Source organism: Paramormyrops kingsleyae, chromosome 24 (assembly GCF_048594095.1).
Source record: "Paramormyrops kingsleyae isolate MSU_618 chromosome 24, PKINGS_0.4, whole genome shotgun sequence".
NCBI classification, from domain to species: domain Eukaryota; kingdom Metazoa; phylum Chordata; class Actinopteri; order Osteoglossiformes; family Mormyridae; genus Paramormyrops; species Paramormyrops kingsleyae.
Window position 1 is genome coordinate 10,723,942 of NC_132820.1, and position 12,949 is coordinate 10,736,890.

At 44.9% G+C, this 12,949-nt stretch overlaps 1 protein-coding gene across 2 annotated transcripts in view; it reads left to right on the forward strand.

Annotated features, from left to right (window-relative positions):
- Window positions 1–11,497: 11,497 nt before the first annotated feature.
- The window catches only part of LOC111860865 (serine/threonine-protein kinase PAK 3), a 43,674-nt gene continuing 42,222 nt past the window's right edge, over window positions 11,498–12,949 (forward strand). For both annotated transcript variants that reach the window (XM_023844941.2, XM_023844942.2), the window contains exon 1: window positions 11,498–11,706. The gene's annotated coding sequence lies outside the window, so the exon portion shown is untranslated. The remainder of the gene's footprint in view (window positions 11,707–12,949) is intronic.

The following is a 12,949-nucleotide window of genomic DNA, read 5'->3' on the forward strand; positions in this document are numbered from 1 at the left end:
CATGAGAGCAGCAGTCTGAGCAGAGATATCTAGAGCTCTTCCTCCTCCGCTCATCCAGACAGCACCAAAACTGAAATTCTCCAACAATGAATATACGTAATATGTTCAGTCCTCCAGTGCACTACAAAATTAAAGGAATACATTTGTTGGATTCATCTTCTCATCTTTGTTAGAACATGCTGAAAATATGTCTATTTATGGGCAGATGCATCTTCTAAGGAAGCCAGATCTGGTGGATCAGTTCCTGGTCACATAGTCCAACGGCAGCGTAGTGTGTTGTGCTGATGCATAACAATGGCTCCCGTTGCACCTGCCGATCAGACGAATCCCAGTTGACCCCCCCCACCCCCACCCCAGCTTTAGTCCCCCGTTTCTAATTGCCATCCGTGATTAGCATTCAGGAGGAGTCAACCAACCCCCTTCAGAACATACGAACATACCTGCGTAATGTGCCATGCATTTCAATGCCACGCTGGATGAGTAGGTGGGTCCCGACTGGCGGTTACAGGATGGTTATCCTGGGCAGCGCCAAATGTCTCACACTGCACCGGTGCATACGTCTCCCATCGCATTTCATACATCTCCCATCGCATTTCATTGTCTCCCATCGCATTTCATTGTCCCCCATCGCATTTCATTGTCCCCCATCGCATTTCATACTTGTACCGCTTCCAAGGTTCTTCAGATTTTCCATAGCGATCAAAAAGCCTCGGCTCCATGCTTTCTAATTCCAGCTACCCAGATTTGTTCATTTTAAATAGTTACATTTTCCTTCTTGACCGTGTCTTAAGGGACTGGTCCCCGTATCATGTTCCTTGGGTGTGTTTCTGTGGACCCTATGCGCGTCTAACTTCAAATGTACTTTAAGATCAAAGGGTTGCCGTTGACTATGATACGTGGAATTAGAAATAACATCCTTAGTAATTACACATGATTTGCGGCTTGGGAAGACAGGACACTTCAATGCAGTCCTAGCAGATGAAAATGATATTGCCTCTTGTTATACATGACGTCGGTCCCGCATCAGGATAATGATACAGTACAATTATCTTCCTGTCTGATCTCCAGCTGTGCTACTCTGACTATGATGACTCATGTGTAAACATATATTATATTTCAATATGTAAATTTGAATCTGGATAAGGTCATTTGTCCATGTGCTACAGATGGGTGTTTTATTGCCTGTGAGTTTGACATCTAGACGCACTTTCCCTTCAGACGAAGAGCCGCGCTGCTCACCGACGAATCAGCAATAAAGAAAGATCTTCCTGTGTGAGTGAGCATGACCTTCTGTTTATTTGTATTGGAGGGTCTCTTTACTCTGATGGGAATGTGCATCCGTTAAATTATACAGCAGTTGTTGTTATCAGTCTTGAAAGAGTAGACCTCCAACACAAAGATATCAGATCTGTCAAAGAGCGCATTGTTAATTTGGAAAGGCTCCATCCCAGCCCGGCCATTTTTAATCTTTGATCTGCTTTTGGAACTGGGTAGCAATACAAAGCTAAAACATGCAGGATATGACTTACCGAGAGAACAAAGTGGAACATCAGAACATCTATTTGGGGAAAAAAAAACGGTTAATTAAAGTACAGATTGTACTTTAGATCCATGAAGATATCATTATTTTAGTTACAAACATGGGATAACTTTTTCTGAAATGCCCAAAGTAAAAGTTTCTAAACTCCAAAATCAAGCGAATAGTTTCCCATCCATCCATCATTCATCCATCTAGGTCAGGTATTGAGAGGGCCTGCAGTCTGCACAAGGCAGGAGCATACCCTGCATGGGACTCTAGTTCATCGCAGACACATACACTCACACATGATCATACCCCGCAGGCAATTCACAGAAGACAGTTAGCCTACCTTGCATGTCTCTGCACTGCGGGGAGAAATCAGAATGCCCAGAGGGCACCTGTGTGGGGAAATTTTGGGGAGAGCATGCAACTTTAACTGGGTGATTCGTCCTTGAAGAAATGATCAGGTGACCTTCACGGCAATCCCACTTCCCACCATCGCTTTGCTGAAAGACACGGATTCAGCTCAGGGCTCAGCGATAAACTGCACGACTGGCAGCCACATCCAGAAGACACATCCACAAGACACATCCAGAAGACACATCCAGTCACGCGGTGAGGCCCAGTTTGGGGGGCTGGTGCTTAGTGCTCAGACTCTGTTCCCTGCTCCATCCTAACCCTACATGCTAGTAGGAAGAATACTTCCATCTTTAATAAGCCATTTTAATGTCCGAGGTTTGTGTTTGGTCGTCTGTCCAATATATATCATCGCTGTCTAATGAAAATTGTCTATCTCCAATAATGCGTTGTTTCAGGATGCATGAAAAAATGCATTTTCTCAGAAACTACTTTACAACATAAACCTAAAACAATGTAACGAGTCACCCTTAGTATCACAAATAGAAACCTTTACACAGCAGTTAGTGAGCAATTCAGTGTTTTAATGTTTAAGTTTTACGCATTAAGTGGATTGTTGTCTGTGAGCTCGGACGTATTGGAGGTGCATGGTTAGTTCGAGCCTCATCTCCCTGTTTGCTGTATTCCAAGATCTCGGTAGGTTATCCACAGCTAGTCTAAATGTTTGGATATAATCGGTGACCTATCATACTGTGCATTTACCATCGAACAAAGGTTGTTCTAATGAAACAGATAAATGACTTCATAAGATGTCAAACATTATTAATTGACAGAGAATGGACATATTCCATCTATAGTAAAAAGTCAGGAAGTGTTATAAAAAGAAGTGTTATAGAGGGGACAGTGATGCCAAAATTGAATGGTGCTTTATTTGCACAAGTATGGTGGAATTCCTTAGTGTTTGCATATCCCATCATGCTCTCCTTCGAGACTTACAAAAGTCTCGAAAAAGTCTCAAGTCTTAAGTAAAGCCTTTTATTTGGTGCCCCTAGAGCATTTTTTTGGGGATTTAAGGTCTCGCTCAAGGGTCTAACAGCAACAGGACAATTCTACCAACCAATAGGATTTGAGCTGGTGACCTTCTGATCAATGGCATAGAAGCCAAGTCAGTTGAACCACACGACACCCCCATATAAAGGACATATATCCGTGTATATTTAAAAGTATACAAAAATGAGTAGTATGGGGTCATGTGGGTGGCACGCCTTATTTTCCCACGACTCTGAAAAGCTAAACTAGCACTTTTCAGCGCTGACAGTAGATACCGCAGCAGGTGGGAAGTCGTCCCCAAACACGTCTTTGTAGGTGAGCGATCAGGCTGGTCCGACCCGTCCCCAGTGTCAGTTTGGCCACTCAGCACAGCGCCGTACGATCAGCGGTGCCTCGGGCCGGCATGTTGTTTCCGCTGGTAAATCCCTCGGCGCCTCACCACTCCCTAACAAAGCGGTTACTTCACCGTTGACCGATTCACGCTAATAATGATACGCATTATCGAATCAACTTTACTATTAGCAAAAGCTATACGCACGCTGGTTCATTCGTCTGAATCCTGCTAAAGCTTTTTTCCGCGTGCTTGAGGTCTCGAAGGGCAGGGGCCGGACACATGCAGTACGATATTTTACGATGCCTTCTCAATTTATGGTCTCCAGGAGGAAGTGAGGCCAGCTGTGATATATGCTCCTGGAAATACAGCTGCTTTCCTGCTTAGATTCACCTTAAATGTATTTAACCACCCACCCCCCCAACACCCTACAACTCAGCTGACACAGATGTGGGCAGCTCTGTTGACTGGTTATTCGTGATATGCCTGATCTATACACTCAGCGACATTCCGGAACCTTGATTGTCCCCCAGTGACTGACTCTGATTGGTTTGGAGGTCGAGGATGGTCCCGTGTATATTTAACGTCTCCGACCATCCCTGGAGGTTCAGCTCAGCCCAGAGGTTGCGGCAGATCGAGAAGGGAAACGGACACCGGCTGTGTGCGCCATTGACCGGCTGCAAAGCTGAGCAGGCGTGTCATCTTCCCATTTAGAACGTTGTCTGCTTAATCTGGCCTTTGGACCTAATTTGCCATCTCAGAAATTTTTGCTTGTAATCTTAATGGACTCTGAAATCGTCTGGCTTTCCCGGTTGTTAAGTGCTATGCATTTTTAAGAGTAAAAATTACATAAAGGTTTTGGTCAGAAGTCACTAGTTCACTGCAGTGGTGTTACAGTCTGGTAATCTTCTGGTAAAGCCTGCCTGTCAGACACCGTGAGCGAACCGTGTTGAAGCCCTGCTGTTAAATGCTTATCCTTGCAGGACTGTCTATCCCCTTAAATCCTCAGAAGATGGCAGCTAAGATCTGAGCCGATCACTTTCAGCCTCAGTTTCCCAATCTCTGAAAGGCCAGGTCTGTCCATCAAGCAGAAATTCAAAGACTCAATTTAGGAAAATGCAGCGATCATTATACCGTTGTCAACGTTAATGGCGGCGCCGCCTGAGTTGTTTTGAACCGCCTGATCAATCGGAAGTGGAAGGTGCAGAACGGCCCATTTCAAGGCAGAGACAAAAGGACATTCCCTGTTTGAAAGGCACAAGAATGACCCAATAAGACCGGTTCCGATGGAAGGCAGGGAGCCCAGCAGTTTAAGGCACTGAGATGTGATTAGAAGGTCAGCAGATCCTAGGATGAGCTCTGCTGTTGTACCTACATGAAAACATTTAACCTGAATTGCTCCAGTTCTAAGCCGAGCTTTGGACAGAAACAATCAAATTAAACAGAGCCCCTGTATTGCAGAGGTGAATGGTCTCCTGTCCAGCTCCTTGGCAAAACACTGTTATCTCCAATCCCCTAAACAGAGTTAAATATCAAATAATAGCACCACTGCAGATACACTATACCGAAGGCTTTTCCCCCACGCTCTGGTTTTCTGTTTCTTACTTAATTTAGATGATTTTACTGGAATCACAATGCAGGAGCCTTTCGGTATATCGGATCCCACAGGAGCTCACTAGATAAGCAACGATCCCCATTCAGGATACTTTGTTAAGCGCTTAATAATGAACTCAAGGTGTATATTAAAGATAGAACGTGCCATTGGGATCCCTGCAGAACATAACAGAATGTTCCGGATGAATTTCACCGATACCTTCACCAGGAGTCATCATTGATATGACGGTAACTAATATTAATATATATTACGTGTTATATTAAAGATATACAGAGACCACTCTATATTTTTAAACAAATATGTGTTTTTAAATCCTGGTTTAACCAGGGTTCTGCTGGCAGGAGGCTACGCTGAAGAGCAGGATGCTTCCAGGTCAAACGTTTCTAAGACAGCAGTGAAGAATAAGGTGAAGCAGGAGACACTGGGAACGACCGGAAACTAGTCAGAAGCGACTTTCTAATGCCAGAGATGCCCGTTAACTTATCTACCAGTTTCTCACGAATCGTAGGATGACCTCAAGTGACCTTCCAAAGGAATGGGAAACATTAAGTGCAGGTGTGAAGTGCACTGCTAGGACAGTTCGTATCCGGCTCCTAGAAGCAGGACTGAAGTCCCTTAAAGCAAGGAAGACGCCCTTCATTAATGAGAAGCAGGGAAGAGCCAGGCTGCAGTTTGCAAAAAATATATGTTTTTTTCACTTATGCACAGCCATAAATTGAGAAATGAGTGAAACAAAAAATTGTGCTGTGGTCCCTTGATTTTTTCCACTGCTATATATTAAAGACCATTGTTTCAGTGGTCAAACACCAGGTTAATGTCAGATATATGTTCTATTCTAACATTATCCATTATGTGCCACAAAAGATGACATATAAGGATCAGCGAAATGCTTATAATACAAAATTGTAATTTAATTAATTTATCACTATCTCACTCTTCAGGTCCATGTCGTATTATTAAACAGGATTAAATTTTTAATATATCTGTTAATTAATTTGTTAATTTGTTGATGTTATGATCTAGTTGATCAGTGGCACAAGCATGTATGAGTTACGCTCATTTCTTCAGGGCTATTGATGTCATTATTTAATGAATGTTTTCTTGTGGCAGAAAATGCAACAAAATGACAATGCAGACGGACTGTAAATATTGCACGGCCTGCACACACGTTTTGCTTTCTTCCTCTTTTCTCAGGTGAGGGCAGACAAAGGGGAAGTCCGGGCGTTTCCGTGAGCCGCTCCCAGCCGAAAAGCCGCCTTTGTCATGCACACAGGGGCACCGGTGGATGGTGGCCATAGCGATGCTTGAGAGATTTCCCATAATGCACCTGGGAACCTGAAAAGCTTCCACCTTAAAAATCAGGGACACGGCGATGGGGGGGTTTGGAGGGGGGGAGCTGCTTTTATATGAGCCACATTCAAATACCGGTCACAGCCCCCCACCTTGCCCCCCCCCCCCCCCCATGCAAAATACCTGCTGATTCGAGCTGTCATGCAAATGGTCCAGCTTCTGCCTTCATGGGCCTCCTGTCCATACCGGCTGGGGGACAGAGCCCCTCCTCTGCTGCCCCTCCCCGTCGAGGGCTTAAACATGTCAGCATCCTGCTAATGAAAAAAAAGAGCTCATGGTTTAAACATGGTGTCATTGTCCAAGGGCCAACCCCCCCCCCCCCACCCCAATAACCATCCCCCCCCCACAAAGCTGGCGGCTTGGGGAAGAAAGAATAATCTAACAGGACTGAGGTGTCATATTGAAGAGAGGCTGTCACAGCTCCACTCACAACTAAATATATTTATATATACATATACTATGATGAGCAACTTCTGTTTTTAATTATATACTGTAGATCCATCCATCCATCCATCCATCATCCATCCATCATCCAACCACTTCTCCTGGGAGAATTGCACAGTAATTGCATACAAATATATTTATTAAAGTTATAAAATGTATTTTAACAGAGATCCGACTGCATATAGAGTTTGTACGTCTTTGGCCGTTTTTCATATAAAATGTAAGATAATAGACACTCGTCGACTGCACATAGACGTACAACATATAACTAGAGTGGTATGTGTGCAGCTTGCTTCAGTGGTGACGTCGTGGGCAGTTCTCAGTTCCGCCATGAAGCGCCCTGCCCTGTGCCACACCGGTGACAGATGAAGAGTCTGGCTGAATGCGGTGGCATCCTCTGCACGCCTAATCTCCACCTGAACGCCGGCGCAGCGGTGCGGAATGGTTGAGAGGACGTTAGGGCCTTCCACGTTCGGCTATAATCACCTCCTCAGCACAGGGGAGCTCGTTCGGTGGAAGAAAGAAATATCTCAGGCCAAACGCAGCCGTCTGGCAGGTGGGAACGGCGTAGGGTTTCCATGACAACACAAGGCTGCGGCCACACTGGGGAGATGCCAGTTGTGCCCCTGCAGTACTGAGGAGAGTTTGGGGAGCAGGCTATGCCACTCTACCATCACTAACTGAGCTTCGGATAACCATCCATTGGACTGCCGTGAAGCGTGCACCCCACCCTCATTCTGGGCCTTGTAATATTAGGCCTCAAACTGAAGTACATCTGCCCTACTGCCCCTTTGAAATGATAAAAACAAGCTAACTGACGCTAACTAATGTAGTAGCAAAAGGACGTACAGGTCCTATAAAATGCTAAAACCAAGCTAACTGACATTAACTTAAGTAGTAGCAAAAGGACATGTGCTTTGAAATGCTAAAATCAAGCTAACTGATGCTAACTTAGGCAGCAGCAAAAGGACACATGTCCTTTAAAATGCTAAAAACAAGCTAATTGATGCTAACTTAGGTAGTAGCAAAAGGACATGTGCTTTGAAATGCTAAAAACATGCTAACTTGGGCAGCAGCAAAAGGACACGCCTTTTGAAATGCTAAAAACATGCTAACTTGGGCAGCAGCAAAAGGACACGCCTTTTGAAATGCTAAAAACATGCTAACTGACAGTAACTGAGGTAGTAGCAAAAGGACACCACATGTCCTTTGGGCATGATCATCTCACGTAGCCACAGATGAAAACGGCTTGCTGAAGACATGAATGCAGTATTGTAGTAATATCATAGTAATATTATATTATTGTTCCTCGAGGACACAAGTCTCTACTCAATCTCAATTTTAAAGTAATATTATATGATAATTTGGACACACTGTGCTTTTCCACAGGTAATAGATATGGAAGTTAAATGTGAGTAGTTTAATATTCATTGTTTTCATTATACGGTTGATTTGGGCAAATTTATGAATAAAATATTTTTTCAATTGATTGTTCTTGTACATGTCGCAAGCCCGTTAAGCACCGAGTTTACATATAATGCGTATCCAATTACATTTTCTTGGTGACAGTTCAACCATTCTGAAAAGGCACATCTGCTGGACTCTTTCCCACAATGCATTGCTCTTTTGTGACTCTTCTGAGACCGAGGGCCTGTTGTGTGGCATTCTTTTCATTAGGTTTCAAGCAAAAACAAGAACACCTGTTAAATTCTGGAATTTTCACACGGAAAGAGAAAGGCAAGAATCCCAAATTATACAAGAGGTTATCACACTTGGAGACTTGCGGAGGTTATTTCAGTGATGTCTTTTCCTCAAGGACTCCAACCAATGGTATCACATCCCTAGTGAGGACTATACATTCCATCCATCCATTGTCTGTACCTGCTTGTCCTATTCTGGGTTGGGGGGATCTGTAGCCTATCCCAGAAGCAACAGGCGCAAGGCTGGGAACAACCCAGGACAGGCAGCCAGCCCATGGCAGTAACTATGCAATCATCATCACTTTGCTGTGATATAAATTTTGCTTTGTCCGGAATATGGTTGACAACCTAATTTCAAAGCGCCAGAATACAAAGAGACTGTAGTGGCCTCCTATGGAATATTGCACCTCAACTAACAGTACTACGGTAGTCATCAATTATAGAAAAGGTCAGACCTGTCCTCATTAGGTGGGCAGCAGATGGCTGTGCACATGCTGGTTGAAGCTTTTATGCTACATACGTTGCTTTTAAGTTTGCTGTTAGCTACTGCCTGCACGGAATGCATACCATAAGACTTCTGGGAGGCTTTGAATTAAAGTTCCATCTTTTTAGTAACGTTGCCATTTCACTTACCTTCATCTATGGGAGTGCTGTTCCCAGGTTGATCCTGTGGGGGGGGGGCTCTACGTGTCATATGGGGCTGAGCACTGGGCTTGATGTTACGGCAACCATTTTGACACTTGGATGGATGGATGGATGGATACAGTGTTTTTAACCTATCCAGGAGTCTGGGATTTCTTTGACAGGAGCACAGGCATAAATTATGGGGGGGGGGGGTGGGGGGTTGTAACCCACCCCCAATAATCAAAACCAGCCAGTACAATCCTCTGAAGCCCCTTAAATGGGTGGAGACCTCACCCACCCCCCACAATGCTCAACCCAAAGTAATGCGCTTGGATGGAAGAGATGACATTTGGAGACGCTTTTTCTTTGAGTTGCTGCGTTTGCTGTGTTTAATCCTCCTGTAAAACCATATATACCAAATAAATGTACCCCCTCTATGATGTTCTGTTTCTCTGTTCAGTTTTGTTGCCCTACCTAAGGCTGTGTGTAAGGCCCTTATGTGCTGTGTTATAGGTTTTTAAAGCCATGTTTCATTCTGAAATACTTGTGTGTGATAATACTGATGCCACAGTGCCAGTCACACGCAAAGATAAACAAAAGAGCAGGAATACTCTGAAGGTGTGACCCTAAAAATGTGCTGCCCTGCTCTCAGTGTGCTCCAGATCTTTTCCAATGAATATTGCGCATATTTTCTTTTAATTTTTGGTGGTTTTTGCCTACATAATGGCTCCTCTGTGCCCAGGGGATGGCAAAGGCCAGTGTTACTCAGCTTGTGAGTTCAATATGTTTGGTACAAAAGACAAATTATTAAAAGCAGGGTAAATCAGTCTTACATCTGTATATTGTTCAGTTTCTTACATGATGGTTTCACCCTGTTATATAGGATAAAACAGTGGAGCAAAGGTTAACACAGTAACCTATTTTCTGTGTGTGTGTGTGTGTGTGTGTGTGAGAGAGAGAGAGAGAGAGAGAGAGAGTGAGTGTATACACAGTATGTGCTGCTCAGTAATTCATGTGGAGTGACTATGATGTTCCCATTTTAAAAAAATTAACTGGAAGGCTAATGCGAATTGCATCAGAAAAATAGTATTGTGAAGTAATACTTCACAATACTGTATCTAACTGCAACTTCCCATCCATCAGAGCGATTAACACCATTAGCATACATGAATACATTTCCGTTTGATGAGTATTATTGTGTTTTATACATAGAAGGCATCGTTATAGTGTCTTTTAGTTCAGAGTTGCCTTTGTGGGTATGTTCATTGCCTATCTTACATTTTATAGAATCGTAACACATATTAATAGGGGCACTTTGTAATTTTAATGGAAACTCAAATGCTATTCGTCGCCTCCAATATTGGCTGTATAACTAAAATATCATATATTAAAAGGGATTAAGCCTATTTAAACATATTTAGTCTCCACTGACTTCAGCTTTGAATTCATAAGCTAGGAATGGGTTACAAAAAGGAACCATTAAATCAGTATGGTGTCCACAAAGAAAAAAACAAACAACTGTCCTAAGGGTGTAATCCTCCATTTAAGTGAACACCATCACAGAGCAAGCATATTATTCTCCAAAGAGGAATTGACATCACATAGGTTGTCAGGACAACCAGCCGTGATTAAGAGCGGTTCTGATAGGTCTCCACCTCAGGCAAGAAGCACTAGCCTTGAGATCTGAGCAGATGCTGAGCCGGACAGCCAATCGCAGGTGAGCAGGGAAAAAGGATGACATCATAGGCAAATTAGGGCAAACAGTAAGTGCTTGGTGTGTCAGTGCCGCCCGCCCGGTTTCTTCGGGAGTCCGTGAGGCCTACTGCGGAGGTAGGAACAAGAACATCGCTGATGTTTGCCTCTCCCTTGCTGAAAGGACCAGCTTGAAATAACTGAAATTACTGACCGAGTATTAGTCCAGCATGAAGGTGTCCTTGTAAATCATTTCCCCCGTAACAATAAAGGTATATAACTTATCTGTTAGTATTAATAGGTGGTATACATTTTGCTTGAATCGTGAGTGATAATATCCTACTTAATACATAATTTCCATTATTAGTTTTATAACCATGCAAATTAAACGCATGAACATGTTTTGGAGTGTATTATTTCAGAATAAGTTATGTCATGAAAAATACATTATTCGTTCATTATAGCTGAGTGACCATTGTCTAAGCTTATATAAAGATAAAACTGTAAAAAGCATTCGCGATCATTTAAAAATGATCAAATGAACCCGAAAGACTTCTAGCTATTATAGCTTCTATCATTATAGCTATTATATTAAGGCTCACAGAAATATTCAAAAGCAGAGAAAACAGGGAAACTGCAAAACTGTCATATTGCAGAAGCGCCCTCCCGCACGATTCTCGATTGCCGGCTTGGCTTGGAAACGAAACACCAACCGTCCCCCTCCCGTCCCCCCCCCAGTCCCCACCTCCCCACGAGCGCTGCTGGCATTATCGCCGTGCCCGCCGACAGCCAATGGGAGTCCGCGGCAGCATGACGTCACGGGCTAGGGAACAGCGAGGAGCCAGTGGAGCGTCCGGGCTGCCGAACGAGCCGGGCTGTGGGGTCAGGAACCGGTCTGACAGCGGAATGGCAACCCTGCCCGGGACTGACAGTCAGCAGCGCTGCGCACTTCGGGCATGAAGCTGCCGGCGCGCTGCATCCCACGGCTGCACGCAGAGGAGGACGATGCCAAGACGTGTTTCAGGTAATTAAATATAAATGGGTGCAGGGCATGGAGGGTGTGTGTGTATGTGTGTGTGTGTGTTGGGGGTATTCTGCTCCAGCCGTCTCCCCTTACCTCCACACTGCATTCTATATTGCTCCGGAAAAGGGGGGCAGTTGCATTGATGCGCGCTATTACAGGGGTAAATCCACGGGTAACACTGATGCTACAACGATCCTGCCTACCAACCTCCCCCCCCCCCCCCCCGACCCCCACCCCACCCCCAGCGCACCCCCAGCCCGTCCTTCCCCGTGTCCGACACAGAGCATCTTTGTTTATGCGAGCCGCTTGAATAGGTGCCGTGTGCCGGGGCGCCTCTGTGCGCCAGTGTGTGCGGAGCCTCCGCAGCTGCCCTGCCTGCGCTAAACAGAAAAAAAGAGAAAAAGAAAGCGAAAAGAGAGAGGTTGCTATTTTGGGAGCCGGGGCCAAAGGCTGGCTTGTTCGGCGGACGGATTTGCTCTCCCGATGAGCATGGTGGGGGGCTGTTGGATGCTCGGTTTGCGCCGGGACGCGGATCTTTGTCTTCAGTGTTACATCGTTAAGTAGATGCGCGTTCGCACGCATATTCATGTCTATTGTGTGTTTTTTTGGCTTTAAGTTAAAGTTATTTCCAGGGAGAGTGCAAACTAGTTAATAAAACTGTAACAGCTGTCGAGTTGGGGTTGGAGGGGAGTCGGTACGTTTCCCCGCGGACAGGAAGGCTCTGAGGGAGACCAGAGATCCAGTCACCTGGAATGACAGCGTTACCTGCTGGTTCGTGTCCACCCGTCATGTGCGCTACTGATTTGGGGCTTGAAGTTCAAAGATCTGTGCCACCCCAGTCTGGGTCACCTGGTCTCTTCCTGGAAGCAGGTTTCTCCCTGGTTGAGTATGGGTTGCTGGTAGTGGAAGTGGAGCGGAAGAACAGGCACGACCGGTAGAGTTTTGATCATCGTGGGCTGGAAAAGCTGGGCTGCCTGTGATCTTGGATCGCAAGTTCTGAGCCTTCCGCTTGAATCCAGTGACGCTCACATGCGGAAACTGAGCTGGTTGTATGGGACAGGCAATACTGGAGAGAAATTTAGGGTTAATTCCTTTCTGTCTCCCATTACATTTTTGAATGGTATACGCATGCAGTGTGGCTTAGATGATTCCTGTATTGGATCCTCTGGCAATGAGGAGGAGGACCTCGGTGAGCCAGAGCGGCTGAATTATGACAGAAAATGGGGGCATCTCTGTTTACGTG